Below are 27,842 nucleotides of genomic sequence, written 5' to 3' on the forward strand. Positions count from 1 at the left end.
TAGAAGGAGGATCAATGGATATTAGTGTCGGAAGACAACAGGAACATCGTACAGTCTGGACTGTCAAAGATCTAAAGTCAATCTGGTTTAGCAAAATCCAATATAAGCTGCAGATTTTATTTTTCTTGTAGTGTTGTTTAAGACTGAATAAACGAGACTTTGAATAATGATAAGAATGAAAGGAACAATCTTTTCTCTAAATTGGAAGGTGACGACAGAAAGGTGGTGCAATGCTGGCAGATGGCCAGCAGCAGCTCCTGGACAAAATAAACACAGACAGCTCTTGCTCAGTTAGACAGCACCTTGGACTGAACCGAGGGTTCATGTAGAATAGAAGCCCAGGCAGAACACCCAACAGAGGTAGGGAATCCCATAAGGAAACCTGAGGTGTTGAGTCAGGCAAATTGAAACTTTATTATTGTGAGCTCTTTTCTTTCCATAAACAGCTGGGGGACCAAAGGACAACCCTTGAGATTGTAACAACAACCTAGAAATATCTTCTATTCAATGTGCACTGACCGGCTATGGGAGGAGTTTCACAGACTTTTCTAATTTATATCAATTAGCTCTTATTGCAGACTTTCTCCAAATTTTAATGATTTTCACAAACATTGCTTTTCTTATGCCTACAAGTCTGTGTCCAGTAGCACTAGAAGTTAAAATTAATATACAAATTGCCTTATTGAGAGATTTTTCCTTTATCTTTCTCTCATATCTGAGTTGCATGTACTAACTTTTGCACTTTGCAAAATACTTGTTGATGCGGCCTGGGAGGGTTTACTTGAGGGATGAGAATAAGGGATGTCATGGCATAGAATAGCTTGAGAAACTCAAGATAATGGACAAAATTACAATGCTCTGCAATATTTTGCTACATGAATCTTCTTTTGAAAAAATGTTGCCTATTAAAATCTAAATAGGTTGGGTACGGTAGATTACATTTGTAATCCCAACACTTGGGGAGGCTAAGGTGGGAGGTTCATTTGAGGCTAGGAGTTTGAGATCAACCTCAGCAAGATAGTGAGACCCTGTCTCTACAAAAAATGAAATAAATTAGCTGAACATGGTGGCACAAGCCTGAGGTCACAGCTATTTGGGAAGCTAAGGCAGAGTCCATGAGTTTGTGGTGCTGTGAGCTATGATGCCATTACTGCACTCTAATCCTATCTCAAAAATAACTAACTAAAATAATGCAAATCTTTTGTATCTATAGTATTTTACTTAGAAAAATAAATTACTTGATACTTTTTTGTGATAATTCTTAGATTTGAATTTAGATGCTCTAAAGAAGCATTTACCCTAGTTCCAATAATGAAATACATTGTTTCGTGCAATAGGTAAGATATTGTAAACTAATTCTTTGGAATGCATTTTAGAATAGTTTATACTACCGTCTGGCAAAATTTATTATGCAACTTATGATTAAGTTATTCATGTGTCCACCTAATGTATTTTTATTGAGCTCGACTCTGTGCTAGGCATTTTTGTTCTGCCTGTGGGACAAGGCAAAGTTGAGAGAGATTAGAAATGTAGACCTCAAGACCTTGTAATTTAGTGGCAAAGACAGACATATATGCCCCAAATCTATTTCGAGTTATGTGGTTTGGTGCATTAGATGAATGGAAAACAGAGTACTATAAGACCACAAAGAAGGAAGAAATTAATTTTGACTGTATTAATTTGTGAAGGTTTCAGGAAGCGAGGAGCTTTTTACCTGAGCTGTCAAAATAGGTAGGAGTTGACTGAGTGGAGATACAGGGAAGGAAGGTGAGGAGGCAAAAGCCAGGAAGAGGGACACCACAGAGCCAGAGCCGTAACAATCACAGAGAACAGAAATGACTGGAGGGCTTCAGATATAGGTGATAGGAGGGGTATGTGTGGCTGGAATGTCAGCCCGGCCAAGCACATTTCACGCCGAAATAGAAAATACTGGTTAAATTAGTGCATGGTAGGGAGCCATTAAAGTTGTCCCATTGTGAAGTTACTTAACAGTAAGCCTCAGTTTACATAATTAAGACGTTTATGATTAACTGTATTATTTTCAGAAAAATAGCTAGCCTAATAACTGAAAAATAGTAAATGACAAAGCCCCTAGTAGACTCTCAATTTTGATTCTCTATCAACTCAGATCTATCACAGTTACATGTAAATTGCACAACTTTGCTTAACTATCAGATCTTTTATTATTTTAGCTTGTATTTTTATCTTCCAAAGCAGGTTGAAAAAAGATTGTTTGGACTAAATGCCAGAAATCATTTTAAAATATACCGCTTCAGAGTCATTCCCTAAAGTATTAATTTAAAGTTTTCACACATAATACTGTCATGGAAGTATCTAGAAGATGGACATGTATGCTGAGAAAAAAATAAAATCCACTTTAACTGTTTTAAAAAGATCCCCAATTATATAGAAATAAAAGTCTTCATTTTGAACTTGGAACTCACAAGCTGTAATAAGTTTGTGAAAGTTTCTTTAAATTACCAGTATGTATTTAGACTATATTTTCTGTATTTTATATGTACTAATTTCATACTTTATCTTTTAATATAAAAAAGGCAATTTCCTTGGTAAAATTATGTAACGTGTAAGTATACTTCATACCCACACAAAAAAGTATATCTAATCGTATGTTTTTAGTTTTAACTTTTACGGTGGAGTCAAATTTTCCCTAAAAAAGAGGATCTTAAGCATTTCCATTTTTCTACAGAGTCTATGTTACACATATGTTTAAAAAATCATAAAAAGCTCTCAAGCTAATACTTATGACTATTTATGTCACGCTGAAAAGTCAAGTGAACTACAGATCAGAACCATGGAGATTTGCCCCCTACTATGAAGTGGTCAGTATTATGACAACTGGAATTACATTTTTATGATGCCATTTAACCTCTACATAGGTACTTTCATTATCTGACAATAAGATTCAATTTGCCAAACTAGCCCTAGTCATTTTAAAGTCTCAGCATGCAGGAAGCATGTGGTATTTTGTGTTGTTTTTTATAGAGGGCCTTGTAGTGACCAGACTGGTACCTTCCATTTTTCTCTTTTAACAGTTGGGTTGCTGATCTCACAAATCATATTTCAGTTGGAAATGAAAGGTGTACCGCTGCCAGCATTTTGTTAGAAATAATGACACACTTTACTCCCTGTAAGTGCTGACTGAGTGCTTCTGCCTTTTCTTCCCAAGGTGACTATAACACAGATTGATGAAAGATTCTGCAGGACGACAAAGGTTAAAGATGCAGACCTGGAGCTAGAAGCCGGCCCTGACACTGATGGAGTGGCCTGTGAGGAGAGTGCCTGCCTTACTGTCCTAGCCTCTGATAACCAATGTAATATGAAAACTGACTACGGAAGAAAGAAACAAATTAAATCCATTAATCAAGCATATCTCTGCTAAACACTTGTTCTAAAGTGATGAACAAATGAAAAATTTACTGTTTGTTTTCATGCTTGCAAGGATTGGGCAAGAAAATTAATTATAAGGTACTGGCCACGCTATTAAGTTTTTCTTGAGGAAACTATTGCTTTTGTCAAAGGACAAATGAACCTCATTAGGGAGATTAGTTTCAGTTGGTAGTTTTGCATTAGGACAAACTAATAATACACACTTCAAAAGGTGCCCTGAGTAAAATTATGAAAATTGAAATCCATTTTTTATTTCTTAATTTACTAACTGCTCAAAAATGACCACTCTATTACCTATCGTGAAGCCAGAAGGAAATCGAACGTAGCCCCACCTCCTACTCCAGTGCCTGAAGGAGAACTGCTTCAGTGTGCACTCTGTGAGTGCTGTGATGAGGAATTTATGTACACGGGGCTTATACCTTGGCCATAGCATTTTACTCTTATGTTGAAGCATGTCAGGCAGAGCTCCATGCCAAAAGCAATTTTTGATAAGCACCTTTGAAATTCTTTTCTTTTCAAAGATGTTTTCAGTGCACTGCACAAATAGCAATCTGACATCTGGTATTCTCAATTTCCCCTAAATCTACACGAGGCAGGGCAGGAAAGGAAAAATACTACTTTGCCATCAATCCAGGGTAGCCGGCAAACTGAGATTCCTACATGCACCACAGTGAGTGAGGTTCAGTTTCAAAGTTCATTTAATCCCTGCTTTTTCTGTCAAGGCTTCTAAGAAGGGGGCCCATTAGAGCCCTGGGTACAGTAGAGTGTTAGGCTCCAGACACCTGTCTTCTAAAACCCAGAGTGAAACCAGACTTATTCCACAAAGTGTATAAGTCAACTGTGAAATATTAATGAATTTTTTGGATTCAGCTGACCTGGGCTGGATTCAGACTGCTGACCCAGAAAGGAAAGGTTTCACATATATCATTGTCTATGTCACTGTGGGTCATTGGAGACATCCCCAACCCAATACTGATTTGCTTTTTTTTTTTCCTAGCAGTCATGCTTTTGTTTATGAGAATGCAAGTTAAATTGACATTTACTTACTATTTGTTTGGTTTGTGGTTTAACTTCTCTAATATAACAGTAGCTTTAGGGGCAAGGTGGTTGAATGAATCAGGTCAAAATGTCATCCAGGTTCACCGCTTTAGCCTCTAAGCTTTATTACTGAGAAATAATGGAGGTAGAGTTTTAAAATACTTTTCTTATTATAAAAGTAAAAGTTTTCTTTAGATAAACTATCTTATGATAAAAAAAGTGCAGCAAGGTTTTTTAAAAAATTATGCAACTCTAACACATTGATTTCCCCTGGTTACTCTGTTGGCCTGAGATGGGTGAGTGGCCTCAGAATTACCTAAGGATTTTCTTATTACAAAATTAGCGCAAGACATTGAAAGGAGAATACAGTTCATGTGGGGCCGAAAGATTACACAATACAGCAGCCCCTTTAAAGAAAAATAATACAAATTTGCAAATATTAAACCACACATCTCAGAAACAGACTCCTGGAGGAGAACATGGGTACAATTAGCATATACCAGAGGTGAGTCCACAAACATGGTGAGAAAGTGATCTATGGACATGGAGAGGGATTAAGGCCAATAAAGGGTTCATAAATAAGGGGGGCATCACTTTGAGCAAATGGGGCTCATTCTTGCTGTGTGGCCCTCTGGGAGACATTTTAGAGCAGACCTCAGAATGTGCCACCAAAAGGCAAGGAAGCTGGGGTACATACCACCCCTATTCACCCTCGCTTGGGGTTGTTCTGAGAGAAGTAATTTCTCAGCATTTCTGGCAGTCTGTATGTTTGTGCATTTCTAAGGGCTCATGCCAGAGAAAGTCCTAAGGAAGAGAAAATTTCTAGGTGGAAGCCACGGACATGCACAGAACTATCTAGCAAAGCCTACATCGAGCTCGAGAAACAGCCTGGGGGTGTGTGGGCGGGGGGACCTAAAAGGATGCTGACAGCTTCTTCTACTTTAAGTATGAAATTAAATATTTAATTGAATGATAAAATAAATCATAAGTCACAAATTTAAAAAAATAACATGGTCATTCCAGTGCCACCCAACATGAGACAAAGGAGAAGTCCATTGAGCATAACTGTCTTAAATGACTGGTGCTAAGTCACCTTATTACAGTAATAATAAGACAATAATAAACACTGCTAGAGTCTTTTTCAGTGCCAAAGAAGGGATCTATGTAACGAGGGCCCCTGAAACTTGGGCTTCAAAAACTTCTTGGTAAATCTTCCTCAGGTGCTATTATTCCCTTATATATTTATTTCACCAATTAAGCTGAGTTCCATCTGTCAAAGTATTGCGGAATAACAATCATAAAAATTATCAAAATAACTCAAAACATTTAACATATATAAATATTTCTGATAACTGATAAACCCTAATTATTTAAGACTGGTTTTTCATTCTGAACACTACTGATGTTGGGGCTAGAAAATTATTGTTTGGAAACAGGTAAGAATTGTCACAGCCCACCACTGCCACTGCTTGTCAGGGCCTGGGACTGGCCAGGTCTTGGCCCGGCTTAACTAGGTTCTGGATGCGGACTGCTAAGCTACCTTGCTCAGGAACAATTTCTCTTAGGTGCCTGAGGGCTATCTACTTCTGCAGGGGATAGAGAGTCTTAGAGTAAAGCAGTCTTAGAATAGATAGATCTTAGTCTTTAGTAGAGCTTGGTAATCTTCATCAGAGAGACCCCGTGCTGGCATCTGCAGGCAGAGAGGAGACAGAATAAGCCAGTCCGTGATACTATGCGCATGCTCCCAACTGGCTTCTCCTCCAGCCTAATATAAGGCTGATCTCGGGCTGCCCAACACTACAGGTGTAGAGATCGCCAATTCACCAATGCTCTCATCTTGCAAGCTCTTATGCTTGTTAGGAGAGCTAAATCTCTTTCCATGCCCTTTTCACCAAGGCATTCCATTATTGAGCTATACAGGTATTATAACTCTCACTCCTCCTAGCCATAGGCTTATATGGGCTGCTACAAAGAATTTGGATCTATCAGGTATAGACACAATTGTCTTAATGCTGTAATTGGGTAAATGAGATGAAAGCTATGTTGATTAGTAGGATGTAAGCACTCCAATTTGCACAAATAATCAACACATTGAATACCATAATGGCATAAATGTATTTATGATCAATGTACAAATGACTTAAAAAAAAAGAATCACTAATTTAGAGCATAGGAAAAATTGTAAACTAGAGATTTGACAGGTAAAACATACCTGGTGACTTGTTTGGTTTATTGCCACACAGGTTATATCTTACATCTCCCTCTGTGGCACTGTATGGATAAAAGAATATTCTCATTCAGTTTTTAAATATTCACACAAAAATATCATTTAGACATTGGGTGAATAAGCAAATATTCTGGGTCACTTAACCATAAAATGTTGTTGAGGACATGAAGAAATGAAAACACTGTCAGGATCTACCTAGTTATCCCAGATTATTTTATACTTCAGAAAAGTAAGAAAAATCTTACTAAAAATCTCACTAATACTAGAAAAGAACCCAAATGTTATACAAATTATTTAATACTCCAAGTAAAAATGATAAGCTTCATGAAATATTTAATATCGCTCTGGAATAATATAAAATTGTTTTGCTTTGATATAATACTTATGATATATGATACATATATTAAGTTTTTAATATGAAACATTAACTAATAAAGAATAGCTTTGTCTTCTTAAATACCATCTGTGTACGGCAAAATTATATTGACGTTAACATTTAAGAAACTATGGTATGCTATAAAACTCTGCCAAGCTCTTAAATGGAAGCACATATAAACAACATAAATTATTTGCCCTTGAGAATGGGCAATCAAGTAAAGGAAGAAATACAAATTTGTAGATAATTGTACCATAATCACAACTTAAAAAATATAACAAAGTAGTGGCAATAATGCTATGTCTCCCAAACAGTATTCTGTGATTGAATAATCCTAGGAGATATTAAGTGACACAAACAAGTTCCTTAGTTAAATTATTGTAACTCATTTGCCACCTGGAAGAAAAGCTCAGACTCCACTTCAGGTATAAATCAGATGGTGATTTATTACACCTGGGCAGGTGGGCCACTGCCCCAAAGGGCAAATGGCCCCCAAATGAGCAGCAAGCTGATTTTTATACCATTTTTGTGCTATGTGGCAAGCAAGCGAAAACAGAAGCAAAACGTGGCTGTTGGTTAGCTCAGGGGTGCGGTTACAGAGTTGGCTCAGTGGGGGCTTGGCACCGGTTACAGGGAGTCAGGGGGTTGTATCTTGGCAGTTGGCATGGGGACAAACGTGGCTTTAGGAAATATTGCTTAGGTAAGTTTTCCACCATTGTTTAGTCATTGCTAGGGGGTTGGGATAAGTTCTACCATGGTTACCTATTGCTAGGAGTTCTTGGGAACTCAAGGAGCTTCCTTGTTCTATTCTGAAACCTGTTTGAGGAATTAACCCAAGGGGGGTTTGAGACATGCGGGGACTCAGGCTGAATCAGTTAGGGGCCTTTAGGGGTCTTCTTGCCAGGTCAGTTACTACAAAATTATTTTGAAGAAATACTGGGTAACATATCCTCCTTTAGAGACATCCCAATTATTATAAAAAGGCTCAAAAGACATATTCATAAAGTTTTTCTAACTCAACATTTTCCAAGCCAATCTGAGCAGAGAACAACTCTTTCACAATCAGATCAAAATTTGGTGGGCCATCAAATCAAGAAAACACACATTAGACAAATTAATTTCCACTGAAAGATGAGAATAAAAATAATAGAGAAAGTACACTTTGAATTGGGTATTATTAATACTGGATACGGAAAATTTTCCCACAGAGGAATATTAATGGAGACCATTGTTGGTATAGAAAATAACAAGATTAGAAAGTGCGGGTCACATAAGAATACAGACTGACTGAGTTCTCAATGCCTACAGGAGGCAATTTCAGCAAAGCTAAAATCACAGCAGTGCAGGGCAGTACGTTTGAAGTTTTAGGTTGAGATTAGTACCTTTCAGGCTAAGCTACCTGGACTTTATTCTGTGTCATGGAGAAGCACTGATGCTTCTGGAATAGAACCACACAATTAGAGTAACAGCTTAATATTGGAGGGTAGGAAAATGTAATGCAAGAGATAAAAGTAGGAAGTTAAATAGTTCAAGGGAGAGGAACAGTATTTATTCTAGAACCATGGCATCAGAAATGTGAACAAGTGCACAGTTCCAACCAGCGTCCCCACTGACTCCTTCATTTAGATTTAAAAGACATGTTCCTTAGCCCGGCACTTAGATTTCTTCACACACTGGTCTCATTTTGCTAATTTATAGCTACTTTTCTGTTTATCTCACTCTTCCCTCTTCATACAATCTATACTCCAACCTAATAGAACTACACGCTGTGCAAATAGTTGCATCCACAAATCAGAAAGAAAATTAGAAAATTATTTCCACATTTACATTCTAAGGAGTAAAAAATAAATGTGGAAATAATCTATAAAAGATGGAAAATCATTAATGTCAAACAAATCAGTTATGTTAAATAAAATGACTCTCCAAAAATTTACCCTCCAAACACATCTAAAGATACTCTGATGCTTATTTATAGTGATGATACCAGATAAATTACTTACTGAACTTTATTCACAAGTTCAAGTCCCACCTCTCTGACTAGCTTTGTGAATTTCACCAGTCATCTAACTGCAAACTGTGTAGCTTAGGAAAGGATTTAACTCTTCTATGCCAAAGCTTCCTTAAACCTTAAATGTGTGTGATCTTAGAATTTGCCTCCAGGGCATTTATGAGGTTTAAATAAATAATTGATCTGATATACTCAGTGTAAGTTTTGGCATATTATAAGCATTCAATAAATCACACATATTACTATTAAAATATTACTGCACATTACCTGAGTATAAATGGGGCTATTAATATATTTGAAATCCTCAGAAATATTATAAATTTCAAATGATCTGTTCTATGTAAAAGTGGTGCTTACTCTCTAAGATGTTAAGTGGAAAATATCACAAGATTCACCAGAGTAGTTTGTATGTCTATCTAAAATTGATCAGTGAGTTAGACTGTTTTCCTCTTCTACCCTCATTACTTAGGATTATTTGGCATGTAAATTAGATTTTAATTGTTAAGTTTTACTGTAAGATCCTTTGTTGAAAGCATGTCAGGGTAACTCAGATGTGAAGGAAATCGTGAAGGAAATCCTGAAGGGATGTACAGTCCTGTAGAGGGCTCATTATGTACAAACCAGGGTTTTCATTTGACAAAGACTCTCCCTATGTTTTCCCATCTTATCTCTGCTTCTTGAGGTTCATCTTCATTTATTTAGCATTTTATATAGAGGCATGGAAACTGGTGGGTCTGAGATTATATTGTCATAACTCTGGGACCTAAAAGAAAAGAGAATTTCCCTGTCAACCGCACTTGGAAAATCCTGGGTGAAGGAATTTATGCCATGTCTTGTATCCCTCCACTCATTCAGCATATATTGTTTGAAAACCTATGGAGTTCCAGGTCAGGATCTCAGCCCAGCTATACATGAGTATAGATGAGAATTAAAAAAAAAAAAAAAAAAGTCTCTGTATTTTGAATTACAATGGGGGAACTAAAAAACAAAACTAGCAAAAGGAAAAACAAACTTAAGTCAGTTAAGTAGAATAATAATGAAGAAATTAATACAGAATAATGTGATGGGAGTCAAAGTCAGGACTCATTCATATGTCCAAATGTGATGGGAGTCAAAGTCAGGACTCATTCATATGTCCAGGATAATGGGAACACTGTGATGGGGCTAGTACAGTTAGGGTTTTCCAAAAGAGAATTAGTCAGGAATATAAAGTTGGAGTGAGGAAGAAGCAATTCCCTCAAAGAAAAGTGTTGTGGTTGTTTTCCAGCTTATAATTCCCAAAGACATGTTGTTGAGTAAACAAAACAAAAATGTCCATTACATCCTCTCCTTTTGGTTTTCATTACCTTAGCTGTAAAATTCAACGAGTTTAAACTTTGGATAAGAAGTGACCCCCCACACACACACACAAAAAGGGTCATTTCATAGATAGCCTCTTAGCCAGAACTTAAGATTGCATCTACAGAAGATCCTGCTTAAGCATTTGGCCAGTTAGTAATCTATAGAATATTTCTAATTCTTCTAAGCCTCCTACTCAAGTAAGAAAATTGTTAATCATCCTGGCTAGTGGGCGCCAGCCCCATATACCGAGGGTGACGGGTTCAAACCCGGCCCCGGCCAAACTGCAACCAAAAAATACCCGGGCGTTGTGGCAGGCTCCTGTAGTCCCAGCTACTCGGGAGGCTGAGGCAAGAGAATCGCTTAAGCCCAGGAGTTGGAGGTTGCTGTGAGCTGTGTGAGGCCACGGCACTCTACCGAGGGCCATAAAGTGAGACTCTGTCTCTACAAAAAAAAAAAAAAAAATCATCCTGGCTAGTTGCAATGACTCAAGCCTGTAACCCTAGCATTTTGGGATGCTGAAGTGGAAGGATTGCTTGAGGCCATGAATTTGAAACCAGCCTTGGTGGGAGGAGACTAGAAATTGTCTCTACAAAAAAAAAAAAAAAAGAAAGAAAAAACAGAGAAATTAGCCAGTCATAGGGTTGCATGTCTATAGTTCCAGCTCCCAGAAAGAGTGAAGCAGAAAGATTGCTAAGATTGCTTGAGCAAAGCAATTGGAGTTTGTTCTGAGCTGTGATGTCGCCACTGAAGTCTGGCCTGAGAGACAGAGATTCTGTCTCAAAATAATAATAATCTCAAGAAGTCATTGAAAGTGTGAAAAAGTATATTCTCCAAAAATTTAGGGAAAGTTATTACATATAATGTATATGTTGAAATATTTATTACACAACTAAAAATGAAAAAAAATTAGCAAAACTGAGCCTCTGATAATGATTGAAACAGTAAACAAAATAGGATGACCAAGCCATATTCAGTTTTAGTCAATATTATCATTTACTTTGCATAAAATATTTGTAGCTGCTAATAAACTAACTTTAAACTTAAAATTTATTTTCATGTGTTTTATTATTCTATCAATAGAGTTGCAAAAGGCTGAAGATAAAGAAGTTGCAAAAGTCAGGAAGAGTATAAAGAGAAATAATGACTCCGTCCGCTGCGCCATATCTGACCCTTGCACAATCTTATTTAATATACTTTATTTTGTATTAATGTATTTGTACACATTATCTTAATATATTTGTATTTGGTTACAGTCCCATTTCTTCTAATAGACTAGATATTCATTTAAGGCTGGTACTTATGATTGCTTATTTCACTTTTGAGCATAATGTTGGAAGAATCATAAAATTGTATCCCTTCATCGGTGTGCAATGTGGCAAGGGCAGAGGTGGCCATGCAAACGTAGCTCAACCTTTTCAGCTATTTAATTGGATGCCATTGGGTGCTGTTTCTGTGGACCATTTTCTATAAAAAAAGGATTCTTTTCTGTGACCTCCAATGCACTGAAAACTATTTGGCTCAATTTTATCTTTTCCAGAAGAACAGATCCAAAGAGAAATTATGAAAGAACTGTAATAGCATTTTTACTCCTTTCTGCTGGAGGGGTTTACAATGCGACTGCTTTAAAACTTAGTATTTTGCAAAAGCCAATTTTCTTCAAGAGGCCGTTGGCACTCAAATCAGCAGCACAATAAACTTTCCAGAATCAGACTATGTTGAATGATGAAAAAAAAAAAATCATTGCAATTTTGTAAAGCAGAATGACTTGCTTTGTGATATTATTTTACTATACAGTGCATGTTAGAATTGAGATGAAATGGGTGTTTCTGGTTCAAGTTCAATGCTTAGTCCATAATTTGGTGAACCTAAAAGCAGATACTCTATTATACTTTCAGAATAGACGGTGTCATTAGGGTTGACTGACTACTCAGACACATGCACTTGATAGCCTGATTCACGCCTCAGTTCTGTCACTGATTGGTTGTATAAAATTATGTAACTTTTTGTTATTCTTTTGCTATAAAATGAGAATAATGTGTGTATATAAAAATACACATTTTATACCATAGGCCATGCTATGTATAAGTGTGTGTGTTTGTGTATGTCAGTCCCAATTGTGTATTCAGAAACTGATAAATATATCCCAAATTGGTTCATGGAAACACTGGACCCACTGGACTTTGGCTGTTATTGAGCATTTGCCAGCTGAATTGACCCATTTTCCCCCATTCTCCATGCAGGCCCATTCTAAGAGCAGGGCCATGCATGACTCTCAGTTCTTCAGATAGCCCTGCCAACTCTGTGTGCAATAACTTTCCTGTGAATATTTAAGTATTCTAATTTCCTCAATGAACAGTCACCTGATAGCCCCCAGCATAGCTGCCACAACTACCAGTCACCTTGCTTATGACCTAGTGCCTTACCCTTACTTTAAGTAACTGCATATTGGGTCTGATGGGTATGTGCTCCATCCTCTTGTATACACAAGCCTGCCGTCAGGAAAGGAACTAGAGTATCCTGACTACCTCTTCTTTCTTCTTACTCTATTTCCTTTCCTGACGGCAGGCTTGTGTGTATTTCAGGCTTCCGCTCTGAAACTCCTCCCACCTCCCAATATTTTGTTCCTAAACAAGGTTTAAATTTCCCAGTTCTGGCTGTCTCCCTGATATCATGCTGATATCATGCTGTACCTCTGTTCACACATCCAGCCCCAATAAGCATTCCCAGAAAGAACATGGCAGTCGCATAATTCCATGAACTAGAATGCTTACTCATTTTACCCCTTAAACTCTCCATTAACTCTTCCCTTCACTGTTGAACTTAACCATGATTCCTCTATGGTACATATCTATACATGTTTAGTTCTTAATTTACCAAGCCCATTATGTTTTGTGTTTACATTTGATCTTATAAAAGATGTGGGCAGCGACATTATTATTTCCTATCATCTTCTAAATTGATATTTTAGATTACCTTGACCAATTACTTTTGTTTTGCCTGCCAAAACTGTCTGAAAATTCGAGCACCATAAATAAGGCATCAGCACATGCCCTTAAAAACCCATAACATTTTATTCTAACTGAATGATTATTCTACTCAAATATTTTAGGCTCTAGAATACTCCACTGGGGACTGTCTCGATACTTTCTAGTTTCCTGACTCTTTGTGGACCACATAGCAGTCACAGAACAGACAGGTTTAGCATTTTGTTATTGCTTTATGGTTATGAAAAATTTTGTCTTTATATCTAGTTAAGAGTTATGGCAGCATTATATATTAGTAACAGTCTGTCAACTTCTTGCTCACTACCATTTCAAAGTCATTGACTTCTGAGGCTTTTACACAAGATCCTGTAGGTCTTCGTCAACTCATCACTGCAAGACTGCAGAATATTGAATTCTGCCCATTAGAGGTTTTTAACTCTGGTCTTTAATATTTTACCCAACACAGATTTACATTTTGGAAAATGCCTAGAGGTAAAGAGCAGACATGTGTGTGAAGACTCCATTATGTCACTGTAGCCTCATAAGAAACCAAAATGCTTCCTGGATTTCTAGCAGTGTTTTTATGATGGGTACCATTCCTGAATTCTCAAGCTCTGACTAGGTCTAATTATGTATAAATCGTAAGTGTCCCCATGGAAAAAGTAACTGTACCCGCCCAGTATCAATTCATAGCTTCCTTTAATGTAATCTTTTCTAGACATTTTTATTCTCTGCTTCTTGACTCCAGGTGGCTATATCTTTTGTTTCTAAGCTCTACCAGACTGTAGGGCATGTCATTTTCTTTAGAATTCATAAGATATCTTGTACAGAAAGCAAACCACATATTCAAAGTCACGACTCCAATTTTGTCATGTTAATAACCCATCCCACCAACAAAAGTTTTAACCAGTTGCAGCTAGCCCAGCAAAACCCGCTGGCCTTGTCTGCAGCCCATCCCCAGAACCAGCAAATGCTTATAGGAATAAAATAATAGCTGCCAACTGCCATGATGCTTATAATCAATTCTTTCTTCTTGGGAGCTTCTGTTAGTTCACATTGCTTCCAATGCTCTTGGATATTTTTAAAACAGAATTTGTGGTATTTATTCAGGATTCTCTCATAGTTATCAGAGGAAGCATTATTCTGCCAAGACCAACTTCACCTAACCCAAAAGCAAAAACTTTATTTTGTTTTAATGTTTAATTTGTCCCTCTTGGCCTCTGGTTTTCTTCCCTATAATTTGAAGTTTTATTTTATCTACTTGATTCAAACTTCAGCATTTATGAAAAACAATTTTCTTGCTGGCAAGGCTCACCTTGAGTTTTCTTGTCCATAATATGAAATAGCCATTCCACTAAAAATCTTAGTTTCTTCTAGGGAAGAATAGCATTAGATAACTAGAGTCCAAAATCTTGGCATTGGGCTTATATTTCAGATTATTTCATTTGATAGCTGAGAAAAATGCTACCAGAAACAAGTTATGAAAAGTTATCTCTTATGTTTTTAAGTTGATTACAAATGTTATTGTAATGATGGTTTATTAGCTATTCTCTCATTCAGTAAAAATAGATGTACCATTACATTTTACTGTTTAATTTACCATTTTATAAACTTCCACTTTTTCTTTTAACTCTTAAGTGTCCACAGACAGCTGTAAAATAAGGAAGTCCTATAGATAACCATTGTGAAAATCACTTAAATACCAATTATCCAGAAAATATAAAAATTTCCTAGCCTGTTTTTAAGCCAAAAAGATAAATTCACTAGCCCAGGAAACATGTGAATGGGCAAGGAAAACTACAATAAAGACCAATATAGTATTTTGTTTTATTTTTCTAAAAATCACCTTCTCTATATAATATTAATATCATTATTTATATAGTTTATTGCTATATTATGAAAGGTTATTAAATATTTGGTTATCTCTGCAAATGAGTCAAATGATTATAACCCGTACCAGTTCCCTAGATAAAGCACCCCAAGTGCTAAGTAGGCTACAGAACAATCTCCCTAGTTATTTATCTTTCAAAAGAAATGGGAGACACCCGTTGCTTATAAAAGCTAGAGACCATAGGCATTTATTTGGCCCTGAGGAAGATACATTTTCATTCCAAAAAGTTACTGTGAGAAAAGAGGCTCCTCTCTATCCCATTTCAAAGAAGCAAAACTGTTTTCTGCTCTTTTTTTAAGGGATAGGGACTGGTGGCCTATTTCCTACACATAAATTGAGAAAAATCCATGTTTTGTCTCTTACCAATGAAATATCTAGTCAGTCTTGTGAAAGAATTTTTCACAGGCTTTCATCATGTCACGGAATGGGTAGGTTATGAGGCAAGGAAGGCAAAACCAATTATTATTTACTAGACGGTAGTTAATTAGAAATCTGCCTCTAATTCAAGGCACATTCTGGATAAAATGAATGGAGGGCAATAAGACTATCACTTTCTAATATAAATTATTTGTAGTTTAAAATTTGTGTTATATTTAGTGCAGGGCAGTTCTCCATGTGGCCTTGTACAGACCACACTTTTCCTGTTCTCATTTGTCAGTTTCAAGAATACCTATAGAATGTGCTAAAAATGTAACATCCTCAGACAAGGAGGAATTGGTCAGAACAGCTCAGTGGTGCCTCTCCTTCTGTCCCTCCTAGAAAGAATTTATCACAATACTTTAGCCCAATGAATCCTATTATATTTGGTCTACAAAACTCAGGGTAGACTACTTTCCAGGGACCCTCTGCTGCAGTGCAAGAGATTACATCCTCCCTGGGCAGCTTTCCTAAGCTTTGAGCAACCAGCACATCATGAATCCTAGGCTTCTGTCCTGTGTTGTTGGCTATTAGTAGTAAAAATGCTTTGTGTAATTTGTGTGCCAGTGTTTTGTCTCACTGATATCGTGCAAGTGATAAAAATTGGCATCCAAGATACAGTGGTGTTTAGAGTTCCTCCCTGGAATTGATAGGAGTACACAGTAAACCTACTTTGCATTTAGGTCCTCTTTATATAAGTGCATGCACAGGGGCCTGGCATGTGGACTCCTATACTATATAATGATGCATCAGCTCCAATATAAAGTTTCTTTATCCATTACCACCTCACTCACCTCATAAGCTCAACCCTAGAAGATTTTATTCCATTTAATTTATATATGTGTATACAATATATATTTAATCTGCATAGTATTGCCCAATCATACTCACAATATGTATAATTTTCAAAATATTTTCTAATTTTATTTTCTGAAGTTTTGTGGGAAGATGAAATGCTCTTTTCCTCTACTTTCTTCTAGTTCAGAGGCTACAGAAATTATGTACACAAGCTAATTTAAATCATCTCATTATTTGTGGTCTTAAAGAGGAAATATTCTATAATAATTTCTTAAGCATTGTAAACATCTATTTTACTATTATTTTAAATTAAAATAGCATGTCACTAGCATAAATATAGACATATGTACTAATGGAACAGATCAGGGAGTCTCAAAATAACAGCATGACTATATATGTCAATTAGTCTTTAGGGGCAGTTTCTTCAATAAATGATATCAGGAAAGCTGAATATTTGCCTGCTTGGAATGTAGTTGGACCTTCTGTGCAATAGTGTCCTGTTACCCATGCCCACTGGAACCTCTAAATCTTTTATTTTTTATTTCCTGGGCTGACTGAACACTATGGGGATTTAAGTGAACAATCCTACATCATGACTAGCTATACACAGTCACTAACTAATATGGGAGAGCACAGCATCAGCAAGTGAAAGGACCATGGCCTCTGCCAACTGAAAAGCCCAGCCACCTTTTTTGTTTTGTCCAAGTGATCATGTGTACATCAAATTCATTACAAGATATACTTTATCACCTCACTGGAAAGGCCCTATGGAAGTACTGTTAACCAAGTACACTGCCATAAGTATAGAAGAAAAACCCTCCTGAATTCACACAAGGCGAAGATTAAGATTTCCAGGGCCAGTTCTCAGACCCCTGAAGAAGGCTTCTTCACAAAGTAGATAGGTTTATTTATCTGCAATCTTGGGAAAAGCTAATTTCATTGTCTAAAATCTTTTTTCCTCTTTACCCCTCATAAAAGGCTGCTTTTTGTAAACTTCTTTTAAGCTTCCCCTGTAAGGATCATACTCTTGAAAGTAAGTGGAACATGCCTCAATCTATCCCATTTACCCTTGAATTTTCCACTAAAACTTTTTCAAACAATGCCTTGTTCTTAGTAACCTTTATTGTTTTTCCAGAAGGTCAGGCACAAACCCAGCAGCCCTTTGCACCTGTCTTCCAAACCCTGGCCTAACTAATTAATCTAACTGCCGGTGATGCCAACACCTAGATCACTCAAAGGAACTATTCTCATTTTGTTTCTGCAATGTGAGTGCCTGGTGGGACAAATCTAAAAGACGGATATATGACAAGAAGAGACATCCACAACTAGAGAAAAAACAGCATGTTGCTTCTCCTGTTGGTGAGTTAACTGGACACAGAAAAACCTCTGTGGAAGCTATATATATATATTTTTTTTTTTTTGGTTTTTGGCCAGGGCTGGGTTTGAACTCGCCACCTCTGGCATATGGGACCGGCGCCCTACTCCTTGAGCCACAGGTGCCGCCCAGGAAGCTATATTTTTTTGCTCAGGTAAAGTTGGTAGAAAGAAATTTTTCATCTTTTCCAGGTGACATTCTAGGGCAATATTGCAATCGAACCCTACAGTTTGATTCCACAGATGGCATTCTTGCTCTCTTCAATGGTGCTGACAATAACGCTCATGATGTCAACAATTGTCAAATCACCAGATGGTATGACTGGCTCACAGCCAAGCCTGAGCAACTTGTGGTGGTTTACTTATTCCTGTTCTCCTTGTTAAGTTGCCAGACACTAACAATTACATATGGATAGAATAAAAGCATGAACTGACTTGGTTAAGTGACAGAACCAAGCCCTATAACTGCTAGAACAAGACCAAAGGCATTTTAGATAAAATATTTTGCAACCTGTTCTGTATCCATAGACCAGTAGGGGCACATGGAAACCGGAGATGTGGAAGTGCCAATAAAGAAGTATTGCAGTCTCCAGTCTGGGAGGTCACAGGTTCCAACACATCTGTAAATGACATTGATCTTTTTATTGTGTGTGGCAATAAAGTATATGAATGCTTTCCACCGGATGGGCAGGACAGACACTATAAACTTGCTTATCTGACACCCACTTTTACAAGGTTCTCCATCTTAAATGCCAGCCAAATTATAAACTTGGGCTCTATTGTTCATAAAGTGTTACCATGCAAATGTACTGTATGTCACATTATAAAAATTCCACTTGTATTTTATAAGTTTTTTCAGGGCTCAGAACTCATTTCCTGGTATTTGAAACTCGTAACATTGAAAAGATAGTTTTGAATCTATTCATAGTAGACTAAAAGTTCACTATCACTATGCAAGCAGTTGGAGAACTTCAGTTAGAAGTCAAAAGTCCAGCCTCGTTTTTTGAAAACTTCTGTGCAAAGGAAAAGAGAGAAATTAAAATGTTGATAAAGATTACATTGAATTTATAGATTGGTTTGGGTAGAAGAGGAATTTGGGTAGAAGAAAAGAAAAGAAAAGAAAAAGAAAACCTCTGTATCCTGAATACCCTGCCAGCCCAACAGGGAGGAACTTGTGTGAATATTGGTGAAATCACTCAGGGCAAGTACAGAATGATCTACACCTGTTACAAAACATAACAAATATTATCCATCAGATTAATGAGGACACTCATTCCCAAGAAGGGGGCAATGAATTAATGGGGTGTCAGGAAATGTGCTTAAATCTGTTCTTTTATTCTTATTCTAATCTATGCTCTTCTCTCCCTTTTCATAACTTTTATTACTTGATTACTAACTCAATTTCTTGCTCCAAAGATATTGACTAAGCTTTTACCTGTGAAACTCCTAGGAAAGTTCCAGACAGGGTACATGAAGGAGCACAAAACTTGTCACCCCAAAACATAACTCCTTGGTAGAAAGAAAATTTTGAAACAAAGGCATTCAGAATCAAAAAACATCCTTGGAATTGATAGTAGTGCACAGCAAACCTACTTTGCATTTGGGTATTCATGAAGGGAAAGGAGCTTTCCCTTTATCTGCATAAGCTAGACTGACCAATTAAAATACCAAAAGAGAAATTGATTTCCTTCCTCTCCCTGTTATCTCCATATATTGCAGGAAAGAAGTTCAAGGATGCTATCAGACTTGGCCCAAAACATTTAAATATAATACCAGTCTTTTATAATAATTTACAAAGAGACTCAAACAAGTTAATCAGTTTTCCTTATGCATTTATCCTTGCCTGCACCAGTTGTTTCTTCTAAACAGAATTACTTGTACTCTTCATCTCCCCCTCCCTACCAAAATTATAGGTATAAAATATCTGATCTTCATTGGGATACTGAGTAATCACACTACAATTCTCCCCATGTGCATGGTAAAGAAACTTTTATTATTCTACCTTAATTGTGAATTGATCTTTCTGCAAACTTTCAGAGGAAAGGGGGAGATTCCTTTAACTCCTACACTCCTTAATACCCCCAGAACTATAGAGCTATCAGCATGCAACCCAGTCTGGGAAAGTTGTAGGCAGAAGACTCAACCTGAGAGATACTCTGTGTGGGCTAAACCCTGTAAAGCCAAAGATGTGGGGATACCCAGGGCCTTAGATCCCAAAACCTGTACCACTGTGGCTAGAAGGTAGAAAATAGAAAGACAAATACTATATGATATAACAAACTTGGAATCTCCAATCTTGAACTCATGAAAGCATACATTAGGATAATGATTTCCAGGGACTTAGGGAGACAGGGAATTGAGGAGATATTGGTCAAATAATACAAACTTTTGATTAGATACAAGTTCAAGAGATCCATTTTACACCCTGATGACTATAGTTGACAGAAACTTTTTGTATTCTTGGAAATTAAGAAAGTGTTCTCACCATGAAAAAAATAAGTATGTAAAATGATACATATGCTAATAAGTCCAATTTAGCAATTATATGCTTGTGTATATGTATACACACACATATATTTAAATATCATGACATGATAAATATATTTTATCAATTAAAAAATAAATTTAGTCTGTCTTTCTGGCATTTCTGCTGCCTTGGCATCATGGTGTGACTTGAGTTCAGCTGGTCACCTGTGCTGGCTGTAGCCCCTCAGCACCCTCACCATGAGAAGTTTATCACCAAACCTGTCGGGTTACTACAGCAAATATTGATTTTTGCTGAGCTGAAATGAAGAAGATACCAAGAAAGTTGGCTGAAGTGCTAATGACAAGAGGTTTGAGGAGCAGACCAACTTTATCTAGACTATCCATGATGCCATGAAGATTCATGATATCACCAAGTGCCTGGAAGTGTTTGAGCTCCTAGAAAAACATAGAAAAGCCAACAGCATTATTGACAAGGAAAGTATCCCACAGTTCTATATCCACATCCTGGCTGATCTGAAGATTATCTCAATGAGCTTTGGGAACGTAAAGAGGGAAAACAGAGATGAACAAGAATACTACTAAGGCTCTAAGAACCCTGTGCCAGAACATTTGAAAATACAACTGAGATTGATTCCATATCACAAGTTACAAGCAGAAGACTGAGGAGTCTGCAGATGAAGATAAGAATGAAGATGATTAAGAGGGCAAGACTTGATTGCAAGAGGGACTTTACCTAACAATTGTAATTAGTGTAACCTGGCCTATTGTACCCTCAATGAATCCCCAACAATAAAAAAAAAAAGAAAGCTCTTCATATAAGGATGAGGATAGTGTCAGTGCTGAATCAGAAGCTCCTTCTTGGGAGAGTCCTAAGTTCCTCAACAAGATGCAGGATAAAGATGAGGACTGAGAAGATTCTGAAGATGATGAAGACTGGAAGACTGGTTTCCTATCTTCTAATTCATACTCAGAAGAGGAACCAGGGGAACAAACTGCACTGGCCTCATGAGTCCTTAAAAAGTCCCACAACACAGTGGAGGACAAGAAGTCAGTGGAGAATAAATGGGAAGACAAAGCCAAGAAGAAGCACACTAGGAAATAAAAGCACCTGGATAAGGAGGAGTACAATAACATTGGAGAGTAGGAAAAGTTCTGGGGTGGAGCACGACTTGTTAAGGAAAAGCCAAAAATGTTTCCTAAAGGAACTGAAATCATCCATGCTGTTGTCAGCAAGAAAGTGAATGAGGTTTCTTTGCCTACCTGCCTTTGCAATGGAGGCCAATTCACTGTCTATGGTGAATGTTTCCTACTTTGTAAGGTTTCTTACTCTGTAAGCCTCTCTTTCTCTTCCTCAATAAACTTTGCTTTATGCTGAAAGAAAAAGAAAGGAAAGAAAGAAAAAAGAAAGGAAAGGAGGAAAGAAAGGGAAGGAAGGAAGGGTGGGAGAGAGGGAAGGAAGGAAGGACTTAGTGAGCAGGGAACTGATCAGGCTTCCCAGATACAGCTGCTACAATTACTGGTTCAGTTACTGAAAACAAACTAAAGGAGAGCATCATTGTCAAGATCAAGTCAATATCCTTGCATCTCTCTATGACTATAATCCTAACCTGGTAACATAATGAAACCAGAAATGTAATAGACACGTCTGGAGCATATCAGTGAGCTGATGAACATCCAGCTTGCAAACCCCAGCAACTTTGTTGAAGAGAATATTATGGAAGAGAGTGAGGACCTGCAAAATGCTAAGACCAGCCATTGTCCTTTCATGGTTGTATCCTAACTCGGGTGGAATGGATGAAGAATTTACCAAAATCATGCAAAATATTGATCCTCACTCTCAATAATACAGTGGAGCACCTGCGGGATGAGGCCAGGTGTGTGCCATCATCGAGCAAGTGCAATGCTAACTGGAGGAGAGGGGCTCCATTGAGGTGATCTGTCACATCTACTTGAGGCCCATTCTCCACACCTACTACATTTGACTATAAGGCATGACAGCGCCAGCCCATCCTTCCCAAGTGTTCCTCAAAGTCTGAGCAAGACCAAGTGGAAAATGAACACAGACTGGATCCACGTGTATGCTATTCTCTTCCACTTCCCATCACTCTCTGTGCTCCGTCTGGCACCAGCCCTGTGATCTCATGCTCATGAGTCACCTACAGAACAATATCCAACATCTGAACCCACCATTGCAGATCCTGTACAACCGCACTGTGCTTTCCACCAAGGCCTGACTAAGGATGCCACAAAGCTCTGCTGAAGATATAGTCAAGTGGCCAAGCCAAGGAATTCCTGGGCCGGAGTCTGAGGCTGTACAGCCTAGAGAAGCACAACCAGGAGCAGGAGAAGGTGGAATGGCGCCAATGGTACTCTTATACCTGCACATCAAACTGGAGCTGCCGGGGCGCATCTATCTATCTCCATGTTTCTGGAGATCCCCTACATGGCTGTCTGGACAGTGATGCCTGCTGATGCATGATCCAGTAGTGGTAATCATTTCACTATGTATACATAACAAAACATCTGTTGTGTTTATATATACTTAAATATATACAACTTTTAAAAGTGTATTTCACAATTATAGATATAAAATTTAATATTTTTATATGAAATTGTTTCATATAAAAATATTTTTCTACAAATCATTCTATATTTTCTCAAAAAATTAGTTATAACAATGGTGCAAGAACATATATAGAAATCTATTTGCTACTTCAGAGATGACTTTGTTTTTACTGTTTCTTAAATTCACTTTGGCAAATTATAATTCATTTCACACACTTCTACCACCAACTTATTAAAAAATAATAATTGTTTGTAATTTAGCACATACATATAATATTTGCTCCATTGGTTTTCAGTATCTCAGCCTATGTTAGAGTTACTGCAAATATACCTAACTGTTGAGCTCAGTATAAGTAGTGATATTGTTATTCATATGATTATTTAAGAGATCATGAAATCAAAGCATTTTCCAAGCATCTGTCAAAGAATTTTTAAGGCATTTGGAATAGGTCTCTTTTGTCTGCATAATACCAGTAAAGACAAAAAGACAGATTATTCAATTATACTATGATAAGTAAAACTTTCATAATTCTAATACATATGAGCTGAAGTAGATGTACAGATCTTATAGGTGCCCTGGTAAATACTTTATAGTCTAACAATAAGAGTTTTCCCTTCCTGTATTTTTCTTTTTCTGTACCCGAGGCAATATTTCCATTTCATCCTCAATAAGAGTGGTAAGAAATATATAATGAGCAACAAGTCCAAGCAGGACTAAACTTGACTAATGAAGTATTCTAAAAAGATGTGTTTTCTTCAGTTGTTCCATTCTGTACACTCAAATATTGCTTTAGTTGCGAGTTAGGGTTAATGAAAGTGAGTTCTTTCTCTATAAAAATATCAGATGGCAAAAGCACTCACATGATGATTAAACCTGCATTAATTCATAAGAACACATACAGTTTACTCCATAGGTAAAGCAGGAATGTAATTAATCTAAAAAAAATCATAGTTTGCTTGTCTTTAAATCACTTTAATTATACAAATGTATTTGCATTATAGTATTTCTAGAGCACATTGGGGCTTGCATTATACAAGACTAATGTAACAAGTCAAGATGTAAAAGCAACAAAATAAAAACATCTTTCTTTGAATATCAATTTCATTATCTTTATTAGAAAACATCTCATATGCATTTTCAATTTTGTTCATTAACTACATAATATATTTATATAATAGAAATTTAATGAGATTTCAGAAAAAAGTCTTTGCCCCATCCTGTATTGTCAGTGAGGTTGCTGTAGCAAACGGTGTTGGAAGTTAGAGGAAGCGTCTCCCTTATGTGCTTACTTCATATTATAAAAGATCAGAGTTTCCCAAAAGCTCAGGGCTCCTAAAGCTTCCTGTAACACAAACCACTGTACATACCAATCTAAGTCATATGTGTCACCTCCATGGACTTGGGGACACGTAAAACTGACAGAAATATGAGATACACATTTTGCTTGCTCTGCCATGAGATACAAAGCCTTTTAACTCTGGCCAAGAGTTTAGTGTCTTTTACTGGAACTGGCTAACTTGCTAGCTTATAAGAAGAGTACAATTTCAGAGCTTTCCCAGTTCTTGACAATTCTAGCAGGAGGATAAAATGCTGACAAGGAAAGTTATGAAGAAAAATATAGGCCTTGCTGGTTGATTTAGCCATGTGAGAAGGTTCCCCTCAAAGGTGGAATAAATGCTGTCACTGATGAGGACCTTAATACAGAGATTAGGTGGACCACAAAACCATTACATATTCACTTGGTTGAGCTTTGGATAGGCAGCCACTAAAAACCACTAATACAAACTGAATGCAGAGCCTTGCTCACGAGGGCGGAGCCGCTCTTTCCCTCCACACCTCCTAATTCTTTCCCTCTTCCTTTACTTTGGCTTTAGTGGCTTTAAAGGGAATGCTACTCAGAGTTGGGTTTGAAGTCTGCCTATGCCCTGAGCTCCCTCCTTCCCCCAAGAATATTCTCTCCCCAGACCCAGCAAATTCCTACTACGAGGTCCAGGCTCTGAGGGCACCTGTGCCCCACCCCATGCAGCTCTGGTTGTTCCCAGACCACTGTCTACACACCTTAACCCTGCACAGACCTCGCTAAGCACCTAAATGTGCTTCATTTCTCTGAGTGTACTTGAGTGAAGCTAAAGACCATACATAACCATCTATATATAATGGGGAACTATGAGGAGCAACTCAAACTTTTATTGCATCTTACCTGGTCCCGTAGGGGACAGGTGTGTCCACTTGCATACGTTTATAATGAGGAAGAGAAGAGAATCTGACCTTGCAGGTAGTGCAATTTTGAGCCATTTAATTTACTGTTGTTGCTACACTGAAAAACTGACAATTAATAACAATGGCATTACTATTAGCTAATATAAACATTTAGTGTACAATGTAAAGACATTTGCTAAATTAATGACCTCAGTTAAATTTACTCAGGCAGTGAATTTTTTTCTGAGTTCTTACAATAGCCCATTGCTGAGGCGATAAAGACATGTTTTGTTTTGAATACCTGGTATCTTATAGGTATTTAATGAGTGATTTGTTGAACTTATTTGAAGTGAAGTAAATTTTACCAAAAGCTTCGTATATAATGGAGTTCACAAAATAATGGTAAGAGGATGATGAAGTTGTACTGAATGAAAATTCAGTACAACTTCATCATCCTGAATATATTTGTTGTAGTTCTATGGACAAGAAACTAAAAAAAAAAAATCAATAAATATTTAATTGTGAAGGCAAATAATTATCACAGAGATGATAGAGACACGGTTGGATGGGGACATTTTGTAACTCCTTGAGGAGAGTGAGAATTGAGAAAGGAAGAGAATTTAAATACCACCTCTACCTCCAAGCATCTAATATTGAATTTTCTACCTGCAGTTATCAGCCTGAAATGCACTCTGAGATCTAAACAACACTTGTTTTTAGCTAAGTGATGATATATGTTTAACTAGTCAAGATAGGACGGTTGTGGTGGCTCATACCTGTAATCCGAGCACTCTGCGAGGCCAAGGCAGGCAGATCGCCTGAGCTGAGGAGTTCAAGACCAGCCTGAGCCAGAGGGAAATCATGTCTCTAAAAATAGTGGGCATTGTGAAGAGTGCCTGTAGTCCCACTACTGGGGAGGATGAAGCAACAGAATTGCTTGAGCCTAAGAGTTTGAGGTTGCTGTGAGCTATGATGCCACAGCATTCTACCCAGGGTGATAAAGTGAGACTCTGTCTCAAAAAAATTAATTAAAATAATAAAAATAATGAACAAATGAATAGTCAAGATAGCCAGGTTCATGGTACTACACAGAATCTTCACAGTACTCACAAGCCATTTCTATAAAGCAGCCTGAAGAAAGTAGGCTCTTTGTGAGAAAACATACATGAATCTCTACTTTTTCATAAAATATTTGATTCATAGAAACTAGAAATTTCAAAAAACATACATTAAATGGGGTGGAAAACTATAGGAATCAATGAGATATAAGGCCAGACAATGTTTAAATTCAAATCAAATGTTGTCAACATGATAATCAAGATATTTTGTCCCTCAAAGCACGGAGTTGTTTCAGTCATAGATATTTTAAACTACTTAACACAATAGAAGACAAAACTCCATCTAAATGTTATTTGAGTACTTTAATTGTAGAAATAAATGCTGTCTAAATTCTATAAATATCTAGGAGGAAATCCAAAGAATTTGCTTTATTTGCCTCCTGAAGTATCACATGTAATTATTGCTATACTTCAGGTAAAAGGAGAATTTATTCACAACATTTCTCAAATAGTTTTTATTATGTTATAAAGTATCCTCCTTGGGATTCTAAAACTTTTCTAGTTCAGCTAGTCTACTGCCAAGGAGGGGTGGGGGAATGGCTTCTCTAGAGTAACGGTATTGGCTAGAATTAAGAGAGAATTTGGTCTGCATGTGTTACACAGTGAAATCACTCTTTCCAAATGGTTAGTCTCAACCTTGGGAACCGGGTTAGATCAGCTCTTAATTTATCCAGAGTGGCTAGCTCATCCCTATTCTGTTAGAACATTAGTATATTCCTAAAGTTAAATGTTTACTCATTGGGAACAGCTTTAAAAGAAGCAATTCTGTGGGGAGTAATATGAACTTTCTAGGTTTCTGCTCACCTAAATTCCATAGAGTATAGATAAATTTTCCAGGTATGCTACATTGACCAAATACTATAAAAATTAAAGATTTACTTAATTGTGCCAATTTTATCATAAGATATATCACATTGAATTGGTAAGCACCAATAGTAACTTTAACTTCCAATGTTTTTGTTTGGAGCAAGAACTTTCAGCTTAAATTTCCTTAAATATTAAAAGTTAACTGACCTATGAAAATTAAGATAATTAGGGCGGCGCCTGTGGCTCAGTCAGTAAGGCGCCGGCCCCATATGCTGAGGGTGGCGGGTTCAAACCCAGCCCCGGCCAAACTGCAACCAAAAAATAGCCGGGCGTTGTGGCGGGAGGCTGAGGCAAGAGAATCGCTTAAGCCCAGGAGTTGGAGGTTGCTGTGAGCTGTGTGAGTCCACGGCACTCTAACGAGGGCCATAAAGTGAGACTCTGTCTCTACAAAAAAAAAAAAAAAAAAAAAAAAAAAGAAAATTAAGATAATTGTTTTCATTGTATTATCAAGTATTTCATTGATGACAAAATATAAGACGATTTGAGGGTTTAGTTTTATTATCTTCTCAAAATATTTGAATATGTACATTTAGGACCTGATTATTAGTTATTAATTTTCAATCTCATATTTAATAGATGGCACCCTGGCCCCATAACAAAACAGATTGTTCAAGAATTAGTGCCTAGACCTTATTTAGCAAATTATATTGCATTTTTAAATATTTTACGTAAGAACGAACTCTGATTAGCTTAGACATACTGTCATACAATCATCCAGTCAGATGATTATACCAGTCTCCCTT

The 27,842-nt window shown here is 37.1% G+C and overlaps 1 pseudogene; it reads left to right on the forward strand.

The window, feature by feature from the left end:
* The first annotated feature begins 230 nt into the window (after positions 1–230).
* LOC128567392 (eukaryotic translation initiation factor 3 subunit C-like) lies at positions 231–27,528 on the forward strand (annotated as a pseudogene).
* The last annotated feature ends 314 nt before the right edge of the window (positions 27,529–27,842 follow it).

The sequence above is a fragment of the Nycticebus coucang genome, chromosome 16 (assembly GCF_027406575.1).
Source record: "Nycticebus coucang isolate mNycCou1 chromosome 16, mNycCou1.pri, whole genome shotgun sequence".
In the NCBI taxonomy this organism is placed as follows: Eukaryota; Metazoa; Chordata; class Mammalia; order Primates; family Lorisidae; genus Nycticebus; species Nycticebus coucang.